The sequence below is a fragment of the Budorcas taxicolor genome, chromosome 14 (genome assembly GCF_023091745.1).
Source record: "Budorcas taxicolor isolate Tak-1 chromosome 14, Takin1.1, whole genome shotgun sequence".
NCBI classification, from domain to species: domain Eukaryota; kingdom Metazoa; phylum Chordata; class Mammalia; order Artiodactyla; family Bovidae; genus Budorcas; species Budorcas taxicolor.
The window spans coordinates 83421933-83442034 of NC_068923.1; the positions used below are offsets into that span (position 1 = coordinate 83421933).

The window sequence follows — 20102 nt, forward strand, 5'->3', positions numbered from 1 at the left end:
GGCCCCTTTTCTCCCCTGAGTTTTCACCAGGGGACAGGAGAGTGACCCATTATGTCTGTGTGTCTGAGCAGGTCAGTGGTAACGGAATATTGCCACGTTGTCAGTCTACCTTGTTCATCTCACCTACAGTGGCAAAGCTTTTCATCTATTTGCAAATGGATGCCTCTCAGGTGTTGAGCTATATCCATAATTTTAGGGAATGTATCATCTTTGAAGAGGGATTCTAGGAGAATGACAAAGATGATAAAAGGGCTGAATAATATCAAAAGGTATCAGATTTAAGAAGAATACTATAGGGATTTCCCTATCTGAACTCTGGGGCAGTGATCTTACAGGATTCCTTCCAGCATAGATGCTTTAAAAAATGATCAAAGATTTCCCCGAAAATTTGCAAGACAACACTTGTAAATAGCAGGCTCTTCTACTGTGCATTTGGAAGCAGCTCTGTGTGTGGTGAAGTAAGAGGCTCTGAAGTCAGAGGATTCAAATTCTTGCTCACTCATTACTGCAGTCAAGTCACCACCTTGCTAAGCTTTAATTTTCTCCTCTTCAACGGAAATAATAGTCTTACTCCAAAGGCTGATGTAAATAGAAGTAATAAGCATGCAATAAGCACAAGCTATTACTATTCTTCTTCTATTTAAATTTTTATTATTGTCACTTGCTCCTGAGAGGAGAGCCTCTCTCCTGGCCCTTCTCTCCTTGGCTCTGCGCTGTCTCCCGTCTCTGTGTCTGGAGTGTCCTGATTCAAGTGATCATGTGCACTGGTTGATTCTTTCAGCTTCCTTGAAACTAAAGCATCTGCACGTGAACAACAACAATGAAATGATGTTTATAGGGCAGATCATTTATTTTGCTTAACTCTCAAATGTTAAAGGAGATAAATAAAAATTTTATGTCACAATATTTTTAGACAAAATCATGTGGAGAAAAAAAATGTTATTTAAGCGAATTATGTATTCTATTAATAATCCACAGGCTTCACTCTCCCCATGACCTTTAGCAATCCAGTAATGGATATATTGGAAGGAGATAAACACACAAGAGAGGATGAGATGATGGAATATTCCATGGCCTTTCTGGTTCCTATTTTGTTTAAAAAAGAGAAAAACATGGGCTTCAAGGGGTAGAACTGTGACCCAGTGTGTCCACCCTGAATGGCCAGCTAAGCTGTTGGAAGTTGAGATAGAGAAGCTAAGAAGGGCCCTTTCCACACCTTAGCACCAAATTTTGTAATTAAAAGAAAACAAAGGGGGAGAGGACACATGTATACTTATAGCTGATTCATGATGTTGTACCACAGAAATCAACACAACATTGTAAAGCAATTATCCTCCGATTAAAAATAAATTAAGGGAAAAAAGAGAATAAAAGGTCCACGAGGTTTCATTGGTTCCTTAGAAGTGTTGAATTGACCTAACCTTGATGAGCGCTATTTGAGTCATTCATTCATTCAACCAGTAATTGTTGGACACCCAGATACTGTTCGTTCTGCAAGCATGTGTGCATGTTAAGTTGCTTCACTTGTGTCTGACTCTTTGTGACCCTGTGGATTATAGCCCACCAGACTCCTGTGTCCAAGGAATTCTCCAGGCAAGAATACTGGAGTGGGTTACCATGCCCTCCTCCAGGGGATCTTCCTGACCCAGGGATCGAACCTGTGTCTCCTGTGGCTCCTGCATTGCAGGCAGATTCTTGACTGCAGAGCCGTGGGGGAGGCCCACCGTTGTGAATACTGGAGGACAAACAGGACCAAACAAACCCCTGCTCTCATGGCACCTGCAGTCCAGGGGGGAAATCACTGCAGAAAAAACTCCACAGGAATTCACAGCAGAACCAACCTCTAGTGGCTTACGAAGTCCCTGAGGGTGGCCTTGGTGGCTGATGTTTCGTAATCACCCTGCTTAATATTCATGCAGAGACGTAGGTGTGTTTTTCTGTTACACTACTTACCGCAGCAGTAACTTTCAATTAAAGCCATGAGGAGTTTTGACCTCTCAAAAATGGTTGACATGGCTTTGGAGATCTATTTTTGTCCTGCTTTCTCAAGTTCATGTCCTGTGTGATAGCCAACAAGGAAAATACCACGCTGCCACAAGTGTAACCATGTAAGATCTGTGTTATCCATGATACTTGGACTATTGCGATACTGATGGGCTGAGAAACAAATTTTTCATGTACCTAACACAATTTTCAAGTTTGAGCATTGAGGTTACCTAACAAGTTGATATAGTTAACTTTGGGGGTGGGAGGGCGGTATGCCTTCTTAACTTTCAATGTCAGTTTTAGGTAGTCAGAAATCTTGCCTGAGGCCAGTACCTGGATAATAGTGTAAGTGTTGGTGAAACTATGAGAATGACCATCAGATTTCCGTAGGCAGGCGGTTTGTAAAGAAGGAGGATTAGTTTTAACCTTAACCCCCCCTTCAACTCTTAACGAAAAGCACGTGGTAAATCAAGCAGGGCATGTTAGGTATTGCATTTCAGTTGTGGAGTGACATCTAATACCAAGTCAGCATTTGTTGTTAACTCTGGGTGTACCGTATTAAGTAGTTAAGGACAAGTCTCTCAAATATCCCCACAGACAATTCACTAATGACAACAGGAAAAGAATGGTACCTTTCCAGTGGGGAGACCAGACGGGCCCCACCATCACCAGTGAACCCAGCATCTTCAGCCACAGGAGTTATTGACTGCCTCGAGGTTCTCCCTGAGATGCCGTGGAAAGTGCCTGGCCTCACCTGGGAATATTCGTACCAGAAAATGGTTAAACTGAATATGATCATGAGGAAACAAGCAGACAAATCCAGATGGTAGGACATTCTGTTAGGCAATTGGCTTGGACTCTTCAAAAATGTCAACATTATGAAAGCCAGACCAAAAAAGGAAAAAAATCTCGGTGGGTAAATGCTCTAAATTGAAACAGACCAAAGAGACCTGGCAGCTGGGGGATATGGTGCTGAAGGACACTGAAGGAAGGAGAGAGAGTAGAGGGAAAGGGAGGGGAGGAAGAAAAAAATATCTATAAAAGACATTTGGGGGCCAATTGGAGAAACTTTAATGTAATCTGTGTTTGATTATCCTTTTGATGCTAAATTCTTTGCCTCTGAGCATTCTGAAGGAGAATGTCTTTGGTCAGGAGAGATTCGTGCTGAAATATTTGAGGTATGAAATGTCCTGAGGTCTGCAACTTTCAAGGGCTCAAGACAAGGGCTCCCAAAACATGGAGAGAGAGAGAAACAAACATGGCAAAATGTTAATCAGTGAGTCCAGGTGTAGGAAACATGTGTTCCTTGTGTTATTCTTTCAACTTTTCTGTTTCAAGTTTTTCAAAGCAAAAAAAGGGAGAGACAAGGGAAGTCTATTTGAGGCAAATTATTATAGAAATCCAGAACAAAAACACGATGTAAGAAAACACGTGCGTACAACTTAGCTGTGATGCCTCAGAGGAATAAAGGTCAGGTCAGCGGACTGACTCTGGAGTGGGACTTACGAGGGTTGTGCTCTGGTGTGTCCTCAGGCATCACCCGCCCTGGGATCATGGGCAGTTTGCCTAACTCTCTGTATCCGTTTCCTAGGGCTGCTGAAACAAGCGTCACAAACCACGTGGCTTGAAACAACAGAGATGTCTCACTCATCTCACCATTTTGGAGGCTGAAGTCTGAAATCAAGGTATCGGCATGGTCAGGCTCCTCCTGAAACCCGGAGGGGAGCATCTTTCCTTGCCTCTTGCTGGATTCGGATGGGTTGCCAGCAGTCCTTGGCTCTCTGGGCTCACAGCTGCAGCCCTTCGAATTCTGCCTCCGTCTGTTACATGGTGTTCTCCTCTCCTGTGTCTGTCCCAGGATCCCTCCTCCTCTGGGAAGGACAGCAGTTGTATTGGATTGGGGCCACCCTAATGATCTCATCTGAAGCCTGATTACATCTGCAGAGACCCTGTTTCCAAATAAGGGTGTGTCCACAAGTGCTGGGGGATTAAGGCTTTGAGGGGGATTTTTCAGGGGATGCAGTTCAACCCATAACCCCTTCATTCTTGTTCCTCTAACTCCCAACATGTGTGGGGGACGCAGTGGACCCGATCAACCAGAACGCACACTGAGGTCCCTTCTGAAGCTCAGTCTGAGGCTCTGGGTGTCCACTGTTCTAAGTTCAGACATGAGTCAGCTTTGGGCAACTAAAGAGCCCAAGAGAGACATGATGAGAAGGAGGTTCCAGATCATTATTAAACAGATAAGAAGCGTGTCCCTTGGAAACATGATTCGTGTATGTTCTTGGCATAGCAGGGGCTGTTTTATTTTGCTTGTCATAGTCATCCTTTTTGTCCTCAATTTTATTTGTTGAATGATTGTTTGTTAAAAGTTTTCTAAGCTGAATTCCCATCCTGTTACCCATAAAATTGCATAAAGTGAGATGCTAGAGTTAAAAAAAAAATAACTGTCACATCACAACTGATATTGGAGATTGGCAAGGCTGCCAGCTGGAGCAGATTAACAAGGAAAATCAAGATTCCTCTCTCCGTCTTTGTCCTTCAGGCTAAAAAAAGGCAGGATAAGAAGATAGAATGTTCTGTAATGAGTAAGGGTGGCTGTGCCTCGTGATGGGTCAACCCTGCGTGTCTGGAGGAGGACTCTCTTTGAGGCCCAGGAGGTGGGCTGGGGGCGGGGGGTGGAGGACGGCAAGTGGAGGAGGGTAGGGGGAGCGTAAATCGAGATGAGAACCACCAACGGTCTCCTGATGTCTCTGTGCTTCAAAGAGAAAACTGTGTCACAGCCGCAGGAGGGGAAGGCACTGATCGCAGAGTTGAAAGAGGACATTTTCCCAGAGCTGTAGGCCCACAGTCCTCAGCGTGACTGATACACAAAGCTGCGTCTGCCTCCCTCCTGCGTCTCCCCGCACGTGACTTAAGGTGGATGCCAGATGTGTAAACCAGGGCAGGGCTGTGTCCCATCTATTAGAAATCTCTGACTTGTGGGCATGAAACAAAAACGTCAGCCAAAGGGAATCTTCTCCAAAATCCAATTGCGCTATTTTCTTCCCTGGCTTTCAGAAATCATCCGGATAAACCATGGGTGATTTAATTATACTGTCATTATGAAAGCAGGTTCTGTCACTTGCTGTCAGTGCCAGGTAAAAACACTTGGAATTCACACTGCGTCCTTATTACTCTGGTCTTCCTTTGCCGCTCTTCAGCAATGGGCGTTATGGATTTTGTCAGCGTTTCCGGCGTTAGCTCTTATTTTCAAGGCTTCTGCCTTAGTTGCTGAAATTGCATTGTCCTGGATGGGAGCCTGGAGGTAATTTCCTTTAGTGTTTCAGTGGCTGCAGTCTTTTATGGCTGTGTGTGACTGTGCAAGTGATTTCAATATCTTTTTATTAAAAGATTAATTCATGCGTGTCTCAACTCATTTTTTCTGATGCAGATAGCTTTTATCCAAGATTGAGACATGAATCATGTGAAGTAAACATTTACAAAGTCCACAACTCAGAAAAGGCCCTGCCTTGGCAGCAGCAAAGCAAGGCACGGGAAGGAAGTAATGAGATCACTGTGGTGATTATCAGTCATAGTTCTTTATGGTCACACATTGTGTATCTCTGAGATTTATAATATAAAACAGAGGGAAGAGCAGATGTGGTCTGAAATTGTAAATTTAAATTATGTGCCTTTTACTTGTTATTGACATTGAGATCTTCTCAACGAATCTTAGAATTTCAGTACCTGAAAAAGACCTTAGATCTTCTTTAATCCATCAGCTGTGGATACTTATTCCATCAGTTGTATATTCCCTCTTCTGCCCTTCCATTAATAGGTCAGTTAACTACTGATGTGTAACAATCCCAAAACGTGTGTTTTGGCTAAGAAAACAATCCCTGAGTAGTTCACAATTCTGGGTGTTGGCAACTTGGACTGAGCTCAGCAAGGTGCTGCTTCTGCTGGTCCTGCCTCAGCTCACCCATGTGGCTTCAGTTCATCTGGCAGTTCAGCCAAGAGCTGATTGAATGTGTATGGCTTCATCGCATATCTAGCGGTTGACTGTGGCTCAGAGGCAACTGTGACACGTGTCTGCAGCATCCAGTAGGCCACCCCAGGCTTTCCACTGGCCACTGGGTTCCAAGAGAAGCAAATGAGAGCAGATCCCAATTCACAGTTCTTGTCAAGCCTCTGTTTGTGTCACCCTTGCTAATGTGTCATCCAGTTGAGTTCAGCTGCTCAGTCATGTCCGACTCTTTGTGACCCCATGGACTGCAGCACGCCAGGCCTCCCTGTCCATCACCGACGCCCAGAGTTTCCCCAAACTCATGTCCACTGAGTCGGTGATGCCATCCAACCATCTCATCCTCTGTCGTCCCCTTCTCCTCCTGCCTTCAATCTTTCCCAGCATCAGGGTCTTTTCCAATGAGTCGGCTCTTCACATCAGGTGGCCAAAGTATTGGAGTTTCAGCTTCAACATCAGTCCTTCCAATGAATATTCAGGACTGATTTCCTTTAGGATGGACTGGTTGGATCTCCTTGCAGTCCAAGGGACTCTCAAGAGTCTTCTCCAACACCACAGTTCAAAAGTATCGATTCTTCTGCACTCAGCTTTCTTTATAGTCCAACTCTCACATCCATACATGACTACTGGATACATAGCTTTGACTAGATGGACGTTGTTGGCAATGTCTCTGCTTTTTAATATGCTATCTAGGTTGGTCATAAATTTTCTTATTAGCCAAAGCCAACCATTTGGCCAGGCTCAAGTGAAAAGAGGTGAAGAGATAAGGCTCCACCTCTCAATGGAAGGAACAACAAAAGGGAAGTAGCCTCCATTTGCTTTTATTTGGAAACTGTGGTGCCATCCTGATAGCATCAGCTGAAATCTCCCTAGTATTCAGTCTTGCCTGAGAAAGGAAGAGAGAGTTATGGGCCACTGTGCCTTGCCCAGCCCACTCCTAAAGGAAGTGACAATTCATCTTGAGGAAAGAGACAGGAGAGTTCAAGATTGTTCAAGGTCATTAAGTCAGTGATGGGGGAGGTTCCACCTCAGTACAGCCCTTATTTGTCCCTCAGGTGGCCCAACCCTGTCCCCACAACCTGTCCCCAAGACCTGGAGAAGAGGCTGGAGTAATAATAACAGAGTTTCAGGGAAGTTTCTAGGGAAGACATGGGGATTTAGAGGATGAAGGGAGTTTCCTCATTTTGGTCTCTTCTGGGGATGGGGGCCGTGTTGGGCTGAACCCAGTCTGCTCCTGGACCAGAGCTGACGTGGGAGAGGAAATTGGCCTGGGATGGCAACCAGGCCATTGCCACAGGCTTTGATGGAACGTGCAGGAGGGACTCAGCCTCAGCAGGTCAAAGCATTGGAGTTTCAGCTTCAACATCAGTCCTTCCAATGAATATTCAGGACTGATTTCCTTTGGGATGGACTGGTTGGATCTCCTTGCAGTCCAAGGGACTCTCAAGAGTCTTCTCTAACACCAGAGTTCAAAAGCATCAATTCTTCTGCACCCAGCTTTCTTTATAGTCCAACTCTCACATCCATACATGATTACTGGATACATAGCTTTGACTAGAGATTTACTCGCAAGAGCACACGAGACACCCTTTCCTGGGTGAACTGGAGGACCCTGAGGGAACTCCACACTTACGCTCAGGTATAAGTCACCGCTCCTGTTTTTAAGCCAGTGTGTGAGTTTGTATGTGTTACTCAGTGATGATGTATAAGCCATGCTGATATATGAGCAACAAGGGCTAGAGAGGGAGATGTGGGAGCCCTCAGTCAGAGAGAGACTTCAGGAAGGGCTAAGACCAGAGGCAGGTCTGCAAATAGGCGAGGACTTAGAAGAGGATTAAGCTGGAGAACGTTCCGAAGTAATCCGCCCATGAGGGCAGTTAATACTTCACTGAGAAACCTGCTCTTTTGCTAAAAACTACTTTGTCTTAGGTCACTTCCGTGGAGACATGAGAGAAGTTGTAGAATCAGAGGAATTGGGGAGGATAATGCTCCCAGATGCCCCTAGAATCTCAGTGTTTAGAATCACTAGGGAAATCAAGTATCTTTCACAATGGCATTGATGAACTGCTGCCAGAGAATAAATCAGTGGTGTGTGTGTGTGTGTGTGTGTGTGTGTGTGTGTGTGGAATCTTGGTCTTTATTGGCTGCAGTGTTTAACACACTCAGGCCGAGAGCCAGGGCTCGGATTTTGTTGAAAGTAATGTCAATGTTTTGCATGTGTGGGGACAAGAGAAAGCAGAAAAAACATAGAAGTCTTAGATAAAATGATGAATAACATATAACCCCCTTATTCATATATATTTATTTATACACACTCTATTTTGTTGCAAAAGAAAGTTAGGGTGACTTAAATGAATACATTTATATGTTGTACGACATACATATAACTTGAAAGCATAAATTTTAAATAAGGATGAAATAATTTTTGCACAAGTTTTTTTTTTTCTGCATTGTTATATTAATAGCTTTGCACTTGTGGGGAGAAGTGAATGGCACTTCCCTCCTCTGACCTACATAAAAAAAGCAAGTGTCTGAATTGTGCACAAGTTGGGTCCCTTCTGAGTCACCACCTACTATGCATCAGGTTTGGAATGAATTCTACAACCTCACCCAGTTTGGGTTAAGGAATAGGCTTTATTGGGGAAGGGCTTCCCTTGTAGCTCTGTCAGTAAAGAATCTGCCTGCAGTGTAGGAGACTGGAGTTTGATCCCTGGGTTGGGAAGATCCCCTGGAGAAGGAAATGGCAACCGACTCCGGTATCCTTGCCTGGAAAATCTCATGGACAGAGGAGGCTGGTGGGCTGCAGTCCAGAGGGCTGCAAAGAGTTGGGCACGATTAATCGACTAACACTTGCTTACTTTATTGGGGAAAGGGAAAATTCATAAGGCAGGTTACACAGAAAGAGGACCAGGTTCCCTGCCTCCCACGGTCCCACGGAGAGACAGGCAAGGGTGCTGTGTAAGAAATGTAGTGTGGGTTTATGTTCCAATAGAGGAACAGTGTCTCTCTTTATTCTGCCTTTTCTATAAAACAAGTGCAAAACAGCCGCTTTGTCAGTGAGGGAAAACTCAGGCAGTTTGATCAAGGCATTCTGGATTGGGGGGCCAGCTGTTTACAGGGGTACTGGGAAAGCCAGAAGCCATGGTCCACAGGATGCTGCCGGGAAAGGATGCTACTGGTCTCATGGGAAACTGAGCTGGGATGTAGCATTTCTGCCGAAAGAAAGACCTCTCTGAGGCCTGCTACCTCGTTGGCCAGGCAACCAGAGTGAGCTGCCATAGTCATTTTCAGACTATTTTGCTCATCACCCTGTAATTAGTGACAAGTCTGAAGCCAGGAAGCCTGACGCTTGCTATAGTGGCCTTACAAAAGTCCCTCCACCTGTCTGATCCTAATTAGAGGTTCTAGTCCTCATCCTACTCTGTAGCCTGTTAGAAGACCATATGAGTGTAACCAGTGGCCAAACAACTAAAATGGGAGGCTGGCAATTTAGCCAGCAATATTTTTAAGCTGGAGAAGGAAATGGCGATCCACTCCAGCACTCTTGCCTGGAGAATTCGGGCACAACTGAGCAACTATCACATTTTTCAGCACTTTGCTTTCAGAATTAAAAGATAAATCAGACAAGGTTGGTAATTTATCCAAAATGTGCCTTCCAAAATATAGCCCAGTAACCAGTATCAATTCAGTCCATTTTCCAAAGCCTCCTAATTCTAGAACTCAATGTAATTTAAAAAAAAAAATGATGCTCAGAATAGTGAACTGGGGGCATTCAACACCCCCAGTCACCAAAAAGGAGGAATATGGACCAAAACACAGGAGAGAAAAATTATCCAAACGTTTAAATCAAAAACCAAAATAAGACTAATAATAATGGATGGCTGCAGCAGACCACTGGCCAGTCACCTACTAGGCAGCCCCTCCTCCTTGCTAACAGAACCCCTGTTTGGCTTTCGCCTTCACAGGGCACCCCCCCACCATAGCCTATGAGTATGTTTTGCTGTCCTAAGTCAATCGTGGTGATTCTGCAGGGTTATGATGTGATTCTGGCCAAAGAGTTGAGAGAGATGGTCTTCAGGGGGCTCCAGGGGAGGGTCTGCTTGTCCTTGAAGAAAGGTGGCTGCTGGAGGGTGTGAAGGGTGAGTGGCCTTCAGAATTGCTGCCGAAGCCCTGGCCTCTGAGCCCATCTCGAATGAGGCCGCCTGCCCCATGGGGTTTCCTAGCTTGCTCCCTCTGTCCCCTGTCTGAACGACTGTCTCCCCCAATGTGCCCCATCGTGCCGGACCCCAGGACACAGTCCAGTTTGCAGTGTGTCAACTCCGAGGTGATGAAAAAAGCCACGGGCTCTGGAGCCCTACTACTTGGGGGGTGCCCCGGGTCCCTGGCTCCTTGTCTTGATACCTTCATCTACTATTCTGTCATTATGCAAGTACTTGACTGCTTTCCCGTTTGTCTGGGTCCCCGCTCAGGCCCATGTCTGATTACCACAGTCTCTGCGACCCTTAACAAAGTTCCTGGCACCAGAAGCTCCCAGTAAACATTTCCTGAAGGAGTCAGGGAGGGAACTAATGTATCCCAGTTGCCTTTACCACACGATGCGACCTTGGGAAAGTGGTGCAACCTGTGATCTGTTTCCTTACCTATAAACTGGGGTGATAACATCCCTTTGTAAAGGTTATTGAGATGATATATTTTTATAACTGTAGATACTGGAGAAAGAACAGGGAAATGAAGGAAGATCTGTGTCACCTGCGTGGTGAGGAACATGTCAAGTAATGATGAATCCATCAATGATAGCTGGAACTGTTTCAGTAGCTGTCACATATTGAGTATTGTATACCATTATCTCATTAACTACTTCCAAGTCTTTGAGGAGGAAATTACTGTACCCATAACACAGATAACAAAACTGAGACTCAGGAAGTAAAGCATTAGCCAGGTGGCAGAGCTGGGGATTCAGAGCACGCCTGAGCAGCTAAGCGTTGGCGTGTTGGTGCCCATCGCAGGGACGAGCTAGGAGCTGCCTCCAGGGAGGTATCAAGCCAGAGACACGGTCCAGGCTGTCCTCAGTTAACACCTCTGCTTAATAACTTGGAAGAGAGCAGGCACAGCAGGTGCTTCAAAGACCAGAGGCGGAAACCAGAGCAGACATCCAAAGGCGCTGCTGGCGAGCGGGAGGGGAGGAACTGGGATTCGGTTTGGGGAAGTACAAACCCATCTAGCTGCGGGGAGCTAATCCACAGCAAAGGTGGAGAGGTCAGGAGAGAAAGGACAGCTGAGAGGCTGAAAAGCAACTGGGAGGACGGAGGGATGGAGATGCTGTTCTGTAATGTGATGAGGCCAGAGCCAGGCCAAGGCTATTCTGGGCAGCCTTCACTGGAGCTGTGGAGGCCAGGGAGGGCCTGCTCCCTGCCTTGTGTGTACAGAGGCCAGCCCCTACTGCAGGCTCATACACACACACATACACACACACACACACACACACACTTCCATACTCACTTCCATGAAACACACACACACACACACACACACACACACACACTTTAATACTGACCCCCAAGACCCCCATGAAACACACACACACATTTTGATACAGACCCCCATCACACCCCATGAATCTTTTAAACTTTCTTCCTTCCAGGTTTTGCCCATGTTTTATTTCCTAAAATCTCTAAGAGGAGTCATGGGGCTATTGCATTTGTAGCATATAGGGTACAGTTTCGAGTGGATGGGGAGGCAGCTAGAAAGTAAGTGAATGAAGAGGCACTCAAGCATGCCAATGAGCCGGTCTCAAGTTTCAGAAGCTCTGTCTCCAGTCGGAAGCTCTGATCCTTCTTCTAGTACTTCCAGAGGCAATGCTGCTCAGCGGTTAAAGGCAGGCGCCTCTGGCTTTTACTACCCATGTAAACGTAGCCTACACATCCGAGTCTATTTCCTCAGCTGTAAAGCGGGAACAGAATTCACAGCTCTTCAAGGTTAAGTGCAGGGCCGCTCCTGCCTAGAGTCGGTCCTGGATAAGCGGACATCAACATTCCCTGAAAATCTGCCCCTTGGTTGACAGTGGCATGTTCCCAATCTTGCTGTAGGCTTCTTGTTCAGATGCCTTTAAATCTTGATAAGCCAGGCTTTGCAAAGATGAACAGATTGAAACCAGGAGTGAAAAATAGCCAGCTTGAGGGCTTTCTCTAGAGCTGGAACAGAGGGATCCCGACTCCTGGCAAGCTGGTTAAGTGGGCTCAGGGATATACCAGCTGTGGAGCCATGCGTACTCTTGTGCACCTCTGGGCCTCACACCACTGGGAGGGTCCTCGCATGTGGGTGGGCACCTTGGGAGACAAAGCTTAGCCATGATTCTGCCTGTCCTAAATCTTGCCCCCTCTGGGGAATTAAGAGACCTACTTGCAAACAACGGAATATGCATACCAACCCATCAGACTGTGGGCCTGACTATGACAAGGTGAGGGGGAAGTGGGGTGAGTTTCTCTGGGGGGTTCATCTTTCTCTCTCTTTATTTGTGGGACTTATATGATCCTTGCCAGAAGCTAAAGGATGATCTGGACACTCTCAGCTGGCCGATTCCCTGGAAGGGGAAAGGAGCATCTCTGCCTTTCCGGCTGGAAGGGCCCTCTGGGGTCATCGAGTCCAGCTTCTCGAAGGCTCAAGACTTGTTTGCGATCCTTTTTCAGAATAAGTGGTGGGCAAGCCCACCACCACCCCCAGACCTGTCAGCCACTGCTCTCCACTCCCAAGTCCAGGGAGAACAGGGCAAACTCAGCAATGTGAGAAAGACAAGCCATAAGGGAATCATTTCATTTTCAAACCCAAGCAGAGAGGCGAATTGTGTGCCATTATCTTCTATCTGCAGAAGTGACTAAGCAGAATTATGAACAGGCCAAGATTAATCTTCTTCCAGGTACATGAACCTGAATTTCTTCTTGTAGCATTTGATTTATTCAATTAATAAAATGCTGTTTTTCCTTTATAATAAGCAGATAAATTTCTCCATTAAATGTCCTAAATGACTGCTTTTGAACTGAGTGTGACTCTCTGTGGGTGACTTTTGTGCATTTTGGAATGCAAGTTGTTTGACAGCCCTTTTAAAAGCATGTATTGACCAGGATTATATGGTATACATACAAGGAGGGCCTAGTCTCCCCAACTCTTGCCCTTTGCATTCCTCCAGCACACCTGCATGGGAAGCCAATCTGGTAGACCCTTCTTTGATCCACCAAAGTAGACCTTCAGTTCAGCTCAGCTCAGTCGCTCAGTTGTGTCCGACTCTTTGCGACCCCATGAATCGCAGCACGCCAGGCCTCCCTGTCCATCACCATCTCCCAGAGTTCACTCAGACTCACGTCCATCGAGTCAGTGATGCCATCCAGCCATCTCATCCTCCGTCATCCCCTTCTCCTCCTGCCCCCGATCTCTCCCAGCATCAGAGTCTTTTCCAATGAGTCAACCCTTCGCATCAGGTGGCCAAAGTACTGGAGTTTCAGCTTTAGCATCATTCCTTCCAAAGAAATCCCAGGGTTGATCTCCTTCAGAATGGACTGGTTGGATCTCCTTGCAGTCCAAGGGACTCTCAAGAGTCTTCTCCAACACCACAGTTCAAAAGCATGAAGTCTTCGGCACTCAGCCTTCTTCACAGTCCAACTCTCACATCCATACATGACCACAGGAAAAACCATAGCCTTGACTAGACAGACCTTAGTCGGCAAAGTAATGTCTCTGCTTTTGAATATGCTATCTAGGTTGCTCATAACTTTCCTTCCAAGGAGTAAGCGTCTTTTAATTTCATGGCTGCAATCATCATCTGCAGTGATTTAGGAGCCCCCAAAAATAAAGTCTTAGCTTTGCTTAATTTTATCTGACAGAGACGCCAGTTTCCAAGAAGACCAGTGGGGAAGACAGAATTACTGCATTTCAGATGCAATTGGAAGCAGGTGTCTAGGTGCCTTCCACATCCAGTAAGCCACAGTTCTCTCTGGCATAGCACATGCCCAGTGAGCCACAGTTCTCTCTGGCATAGCACATGCCCAGTGAGCCACAGTTCTCTCTGGCATAGCACATGCCCAGTGAGCCACAGTTCTCTCTGGCATAGCACATGCCCAGTGAGCCACAGTTCTCTCTGGCATAGCACATGCCCAGTGAGCCATGCAACTCCAAGGAAGTCATACAACCTCTCTGGATATTACCTCCTTATTTTAGCTATGGGAATAATCATTGCATCTCTCAGTTAAATCGCTCAGTCATGTCCGACTCTACGACCCCATAGACTGCAGCACACCAGGCTTCCCTGTTCATCACCAACTGTCAGAGCTTGCTCAAACTCATGACCATCGATATCTACCTTATATGGTTGTTGTTGGGGTGGAAGGCCATAATGTATGACAAAGGGCTTTCCAGAGGCAGCTGCAAGAGGCGGTTATTGTGCTGTTATGACTATCTGCCCTCACCCGGGGTCATTGTGGAGAACTTTATTTCCCCCGGGGAAAATTTCTTGGCTTCCAAGTTAAAATGGTTAAATTTCATCAAGGACTGTGGCATAAAGGCATCAATCTTCCACTCTCAATGACAATGAGCAGTATGTCTTGGAGACAAGTCTGAATGTTATCTGTGTACCCATTGGCACTAAGAACTTTTCTAAACATTATGTCCTTGGATTTAAAAATCATTACCTTAAACATTCTTTCCTCTGCAGTTCTGCAGAGCTATTGTGCACGCACACAGGACCGGCCAGCATGGAGTACAGCCATGAGAGCTTCAAGGAATTTCAGACACAAAACTCACATGTGGTTGAAGAATATTTCAGGAAAGTTGCAGGAACTTCAAGGGATACAGCTGAGAGGACTTTAGTATTCTGACCAGTTTATTCATAGAGTCATAAATACTAAATTTGGAAAGTTTTCTGGGCCAAATTCTTCATTTTAAGATGAGAAAAGATGGCTTAAAATAGATTATTGGTTAAGCAGTTACTTTGGGAAAACTTAGGTTTTTCTGATTTCCTTCCAGGCCAATGTTCTTTCCATTATATTGCTAATAATATCAACAACAACCACAACAGCTACTGTTTATTGAATAATGAGTGTGCTAAGCTATTTACATATGTTTACTCATTTAACTCCGGCAATAAACTAATGAGGCGGATATTGTTCCTGTTTTACAGATGAGGAAAATGAAGGTCAGAAATATTAATTACTTCCCCAAGGTCAGAATACTAATGTTTATATCAGTCCACAGTATAGAAAGCAAGAAGGGGTATATGTGTCAAGGACTGGTGCTCTTTGTTTACATACAATAGAATGTCTCCATTTTTAAAAAAATTTAGAGATGAAAATTACTCTACCCCAAATATCAAGGGCCCTAGAAAATACATTCTGAACTCAGGACGAAACTTTCCCTGAAGTGTGTCTGACTTTATATTGACAGAAATTAACTGGAAATGAGGGTGTGGCACTTCCCCATTCTTCTGCTTGTCAGGATTTTAGAGTTCAGACCTGAGATGAGTCATAACGGAAATGTGTAGGCTTTTGGCCACAATGGAAATACTCATTTTCCCAATTGCTCAGCAGCAAAACATTGAGGCCAACTCTTTTCGTGTGCTGGGAATGTTAAAAACATTTTTCAGTCTTAGTGTTGCTTTTAAAATCATTAAACCAATTCCTGTTGCCCCTGCTGCAGTTTCTAAAGATCCTATACTCACAAGAAATTTGCCTGCTCCTTAATCTTGATTTCTTATTTTTCCAACTTTCATTAAAAGCATAACTTCCTCACTCTGGCACAAGTTATAGAGCTTGAATTTTAAAACTTCCAACATGCATTTTCTCAAAATATCAAAGGACGCTTTTCAGAAATTCTGCTTTCCCTAAAATGTTAATTTTACACTAAGCAATGCTATGTTTGAATGTCCCCAAAACACCAGAATGAGTTCTTGAAATTTCTCTAGTACAAAATAATAGCATAAGAAGAGAGAAGGAGAGAGAAAAGCAGTGTCTGAAATTAGCCAAGGTTCTTCAAGCCCAAATTGAAACTAGATGAAACGTGATAAAAAATAAAAGAAAAAAAAAAGTTATGAAAACAATCCCAAAGTTGATTATTGGCCATTTTTGGAACATAGTGTAAAATGTTAACAGGAAAGGAGTTCACGATGTTCATTTAATAGGACATTTAAAGAGGAGGATGAGCTGTGAAAACTGGGGTCTACACTGTCACGCTTACTTTCTTTGCCACTTCTATCCTTTTATCCAGATGTTCATGCCCAGATGTTTCAGCACTTGGGGACTCAGGCCCTTACTGCATGCTGGGTCCTCAGGATCCGAAACTTAAACTGTCATGGTTCACGCCCTTGAGAAGCCTTGTCCATTGGTAGAAATAGACACTACATGAACCAGTACAGTGTGATGGAATGCCTGTCACAATGAAGGGAGGCGCAGAATGGAATGGGGCTCAGCTGTGTACCTCTGGGGAATCAGGGACGGATTTCCTGAGGAGGTGGCACTCGGATACTAACCAGTGGTTAACCAGCCAGGGAGAGAAAGGGGCAGGGACCCTCCAGACAATGGGAACAGTGGGTGTAAGAGGCACAAATGCTCAGAGACCATCAGTTCAGTTCAATTCAGTTCAGTCGCTCAGTCGTGTCCGACTCTTTGCGACCCCGTGAATCGCAGCACGCCAAGCCTCCCTGTCCATCACCAACTCCCGGAGTTCACTCAGACTTACGTCCGTCGAGTCACTGATGACATCCAGCCATCTCATCCTCGGTCGTCCCCTTCTCCTCCTGCCCTCAATCTCTCCCAGCATCAGACTCTTTTTTCCAATGAGTCAACTCTTCGCATCAGGTGGCCAAAGTACTGGACTTTCAGCTTCAGCATCATTCCTTCCAAAGATATCCCAGGGTTGATCTCCTTCAGAATGGACTGGTTGGATCTCCTTGCAGTCCAAGGGACCCTCAAGAGTCTTCTCCAAAACCACAGGTCAAACGCATCAATTCTTCGGCACTCAGCTTTCTTAACAGTTGAACTCTCACATCCATACATGACCACAGGAAAAACCATAGCCTTGACTAGACGGACCTTAGTCGGCAAAGTAACGTCTCTGCTTTTGAATATACTATCTAGGTTGGTCATAACTTTTCTTCCAAGAAGTAAGTGTCTTTTAATTGAATGGCTGCAGTCACCATCTGCAGTGATTTTGGAGCCCCCCAAAATAAAGTCTGACACTGTTTCTACTGTTTCCCCATCTATTTCCCATGAAGTGATGGGACCAGATGACATGATCTTCATTTTCTGAATGTTGAGCTAAGCCAACTTTTTCACTTTCCTCTTTCACTTTCATCAAGAGGCATTTTAGCTCCTCTTCACTTTCTGCCATAAGGGTGGTGTCATCTGCATATCTGAGGTTATTGATATTTCTCCTGGCAATCTTGATTCCAGCTTGTGTTTCTTCCAGTCCAGCATTTCTCATGATGTACTCTGCATATAAGTTAAATAAGCAGGGTGACAATATACAGCCTTGACGTACTCCTTTTCCTATTTGGAACCAGTCTGTTGTTCCATGTCCAGTTCTAATTGTTGCTTCCTGACCTGCATACAGATTTCTCAAGAGGCAGGTCAGGTGGTCTGGTATTCCCATCTCTTTCAGAATTTTCCACAGTTTATTGTCATCCACACAGTCAAAGGCTTTGGCACAGTCAATAAAGCAGAAATAGATGTTTTTCTGGAACTCTCTTGCTTTTTCCATGATCCAACAGATGTTGGCAATTTGATCTCTGGTTCCTGTGCCTTTTCTAAACCCAGCTTGAACATCAGGGAGTTCACAGTTCACGTATTGCTGAAGCGTGGCTTGGAGAATTTTGAGCATTACTTTACTAGCATGTGAGATGAGTGCAATTGTGCGGTAGTTTGAGCATTTTTTTACATTGCCTTTCTTTGGAATTGGAATGAAAACTGACCTTTTCCAGTCCTGTGGCCACTGCTGAGTTTTCCAAACTTACTGGCATATTGAGTGTAGCACTTTCACAGCATCATCTTTCAGGATTTGAAACAGCTCAACTGGAATTCCATCACCTCCACTAGCTTTCTTCGTAGTGATGCTTTCTAAGGCCCACTTGACTTCACATTCCAAGATGTCTGGCTCTAGATTAGGGATCACATCATCATGATTATCTGGGTCATGAAAATCTTTTTTGTACAGTTCTTCTGTGTATCCTTGCCACCTCTTCTTAATATCTTCTGCTTCTGTTAGGTCCAGACCATTTCTGTCCTTTATCGAGCCCATCTTTGCATGAAATGTTCCCTTGGTATCTCTAATTTTCTTGAAGAGACCTCTAGTCTTTCCCAATCTGTTCTTTTCCTCTATTTCTTTGCACTGATCACTGAAGAAGGCTTTCTTATCTCTTCTTGCTATTCTTTGGAACTCTGCATTCAGATGTTTATATCTTTCCTTTTCTCCTTTGCTTTTCACCTCTCTTCTTTTCACAGCTATTTGTAAGGCCTCCCCAGACAGCCATTTTGCTTTTTTGCATTTCTTTTCCATGGGAATGATCTTGATCCCTGTCTCCTGTACAATGTCACGAACCTCATTCCATAGTTCATCAGGCACTCTATCTATCAGATCTAGACCATTAAATCTATTTCTCACTTCCACTGATCATAAGGGATTTGATTTAGGTCATACCTGAATGGTCTAGCAGTTTTCCCTACTTTCTTCAATTTAAGTCTGAATTTGGCAATAAGGAGTTCATGATCTGAGCCACAGTCAGCTCCTGGTCTTGTTTTTGTTGACTGTATGGAGCTTCTCCATCTTTGGCTGCAAAGAATATAATCAATCTGATTTCGGTGTTGACCATCTGGTGATGTCCATGTGTAGAGTCTTCTCTTGTGTTGTTGGAAGAGGGTGTTTGCTATGACCAGTGCATTTTCTTGGCAAAACTCTATTAGTCTTTGCCCTGCTTCATTCCGCATTCCAAGGCCAAATTTGCCTGTTACTCCAGGTGTTTCTTGACTTCCTACTTTTGCATTCCAGCCCCCTATAATGAAAAGGACATCTTTTTTGGGTGTTAGTTCTAAAAGGTCTTGTAGGTCTTCATAAAACCATTCAACTTCAGTTTCTTCAGTGTTACTGGTTGGGCATAGACTTGGATATGAGACCATAACTGGTTTAAATGGTCATGTTGGTACTGGAGAGAGAGAGAAAAGAAGGCTGAACCAGTAGGCTGAGGGTAGAGTCTGAAGGACTTTTTACACTAGAGTAGGCATTGGGAAAAGAAGTACGTCAAGGCTGCATATTGTCACCCTGCTTATTTAACTTATACGCAGAGTATATCATGAGAAATGCTAGGCTGGAGCAAGCACAAGCTGGAATCAAGATTGCCAGGAGAAATATCAATAACCTCAGATATGCAGATGACACCAACCTTATGGGCGAAAGCGAAGAAGAACTAAAGAGCCTCTTGATGAAAGTGAAAGCGGAGAGTGGGAAAGTTGGCTTAAAGCTCAACATTCAGAAAATGAAGATCATGGCCTCTGGTCCCATCACTTCATGGGAAATAGATGGGGAAACAGTGGAAACAGTGGCTGACTTTATTTTGGGGGGCTCCAAAATCACTGCAGATGGTGACTGCAACCATGAAATTAAAAGATGCTTGCTCCTTGGCAGGAAAGTTATGACCAACCTAGACAGCACATTAAAAAGCAGAGACATTGCTTTGCCAACAAAGATCCGTCTAGTCAAAGCTATGGTTTTTCCAGTGGTCATGTATGGATGTGAGAGTTGGACCATAAAGAAAGCTGAATGCTGAAGAATAGATGCTTTTGAACTGTGGTGTTGGAGAAGACTCTTGAGAGTCCCTTGGACTGCAAGGAGATCCAACCAGTCCACCCTAAAGGAGATCAGTCCTGGGTGTTCATTGGAAGGACTGATGCTGAAGCTGAAACTCCAATATTTTGGCCACCTGATGCGAAGAGGTGACTCATTTGAAAAGACCCTGATGTTGGGAAAGATTTAAGGTGGGAGGAGAAGGGGACGACAGAGGATGAGATGGCTGGATGGCATCACTGACTCAATGGACATGAGTTTGGGTAAACTCTGGGAGTTGGTGATGGACAGGGAG

The 20102-nt window shown here is 44.8% G+C and overlaps 1 long non-coding RNA gene across 1 annotated transcript; it reads right to left on the bottom strand.

The window, feature by feature from the left end:
* Positions 1-662: 662 nt before the first annotated feature.
* On the bottom strand, positions 663-3821 carry LOC128059665 (uncharacterized). The gene is made up of 3 exons (XR_008200603.1): positions 3643-3821; positions 2619-2740; positions 663-801 (listed from the first exon to the last, which is right to left on the bottom strand). It is a non-coding gene; the product is annotated as an uncharacterized LOC128059665 (long non-coding RNA).
* Between the last annotated feature and the right edge of the window lie 16281 nt (positions 3822-20102).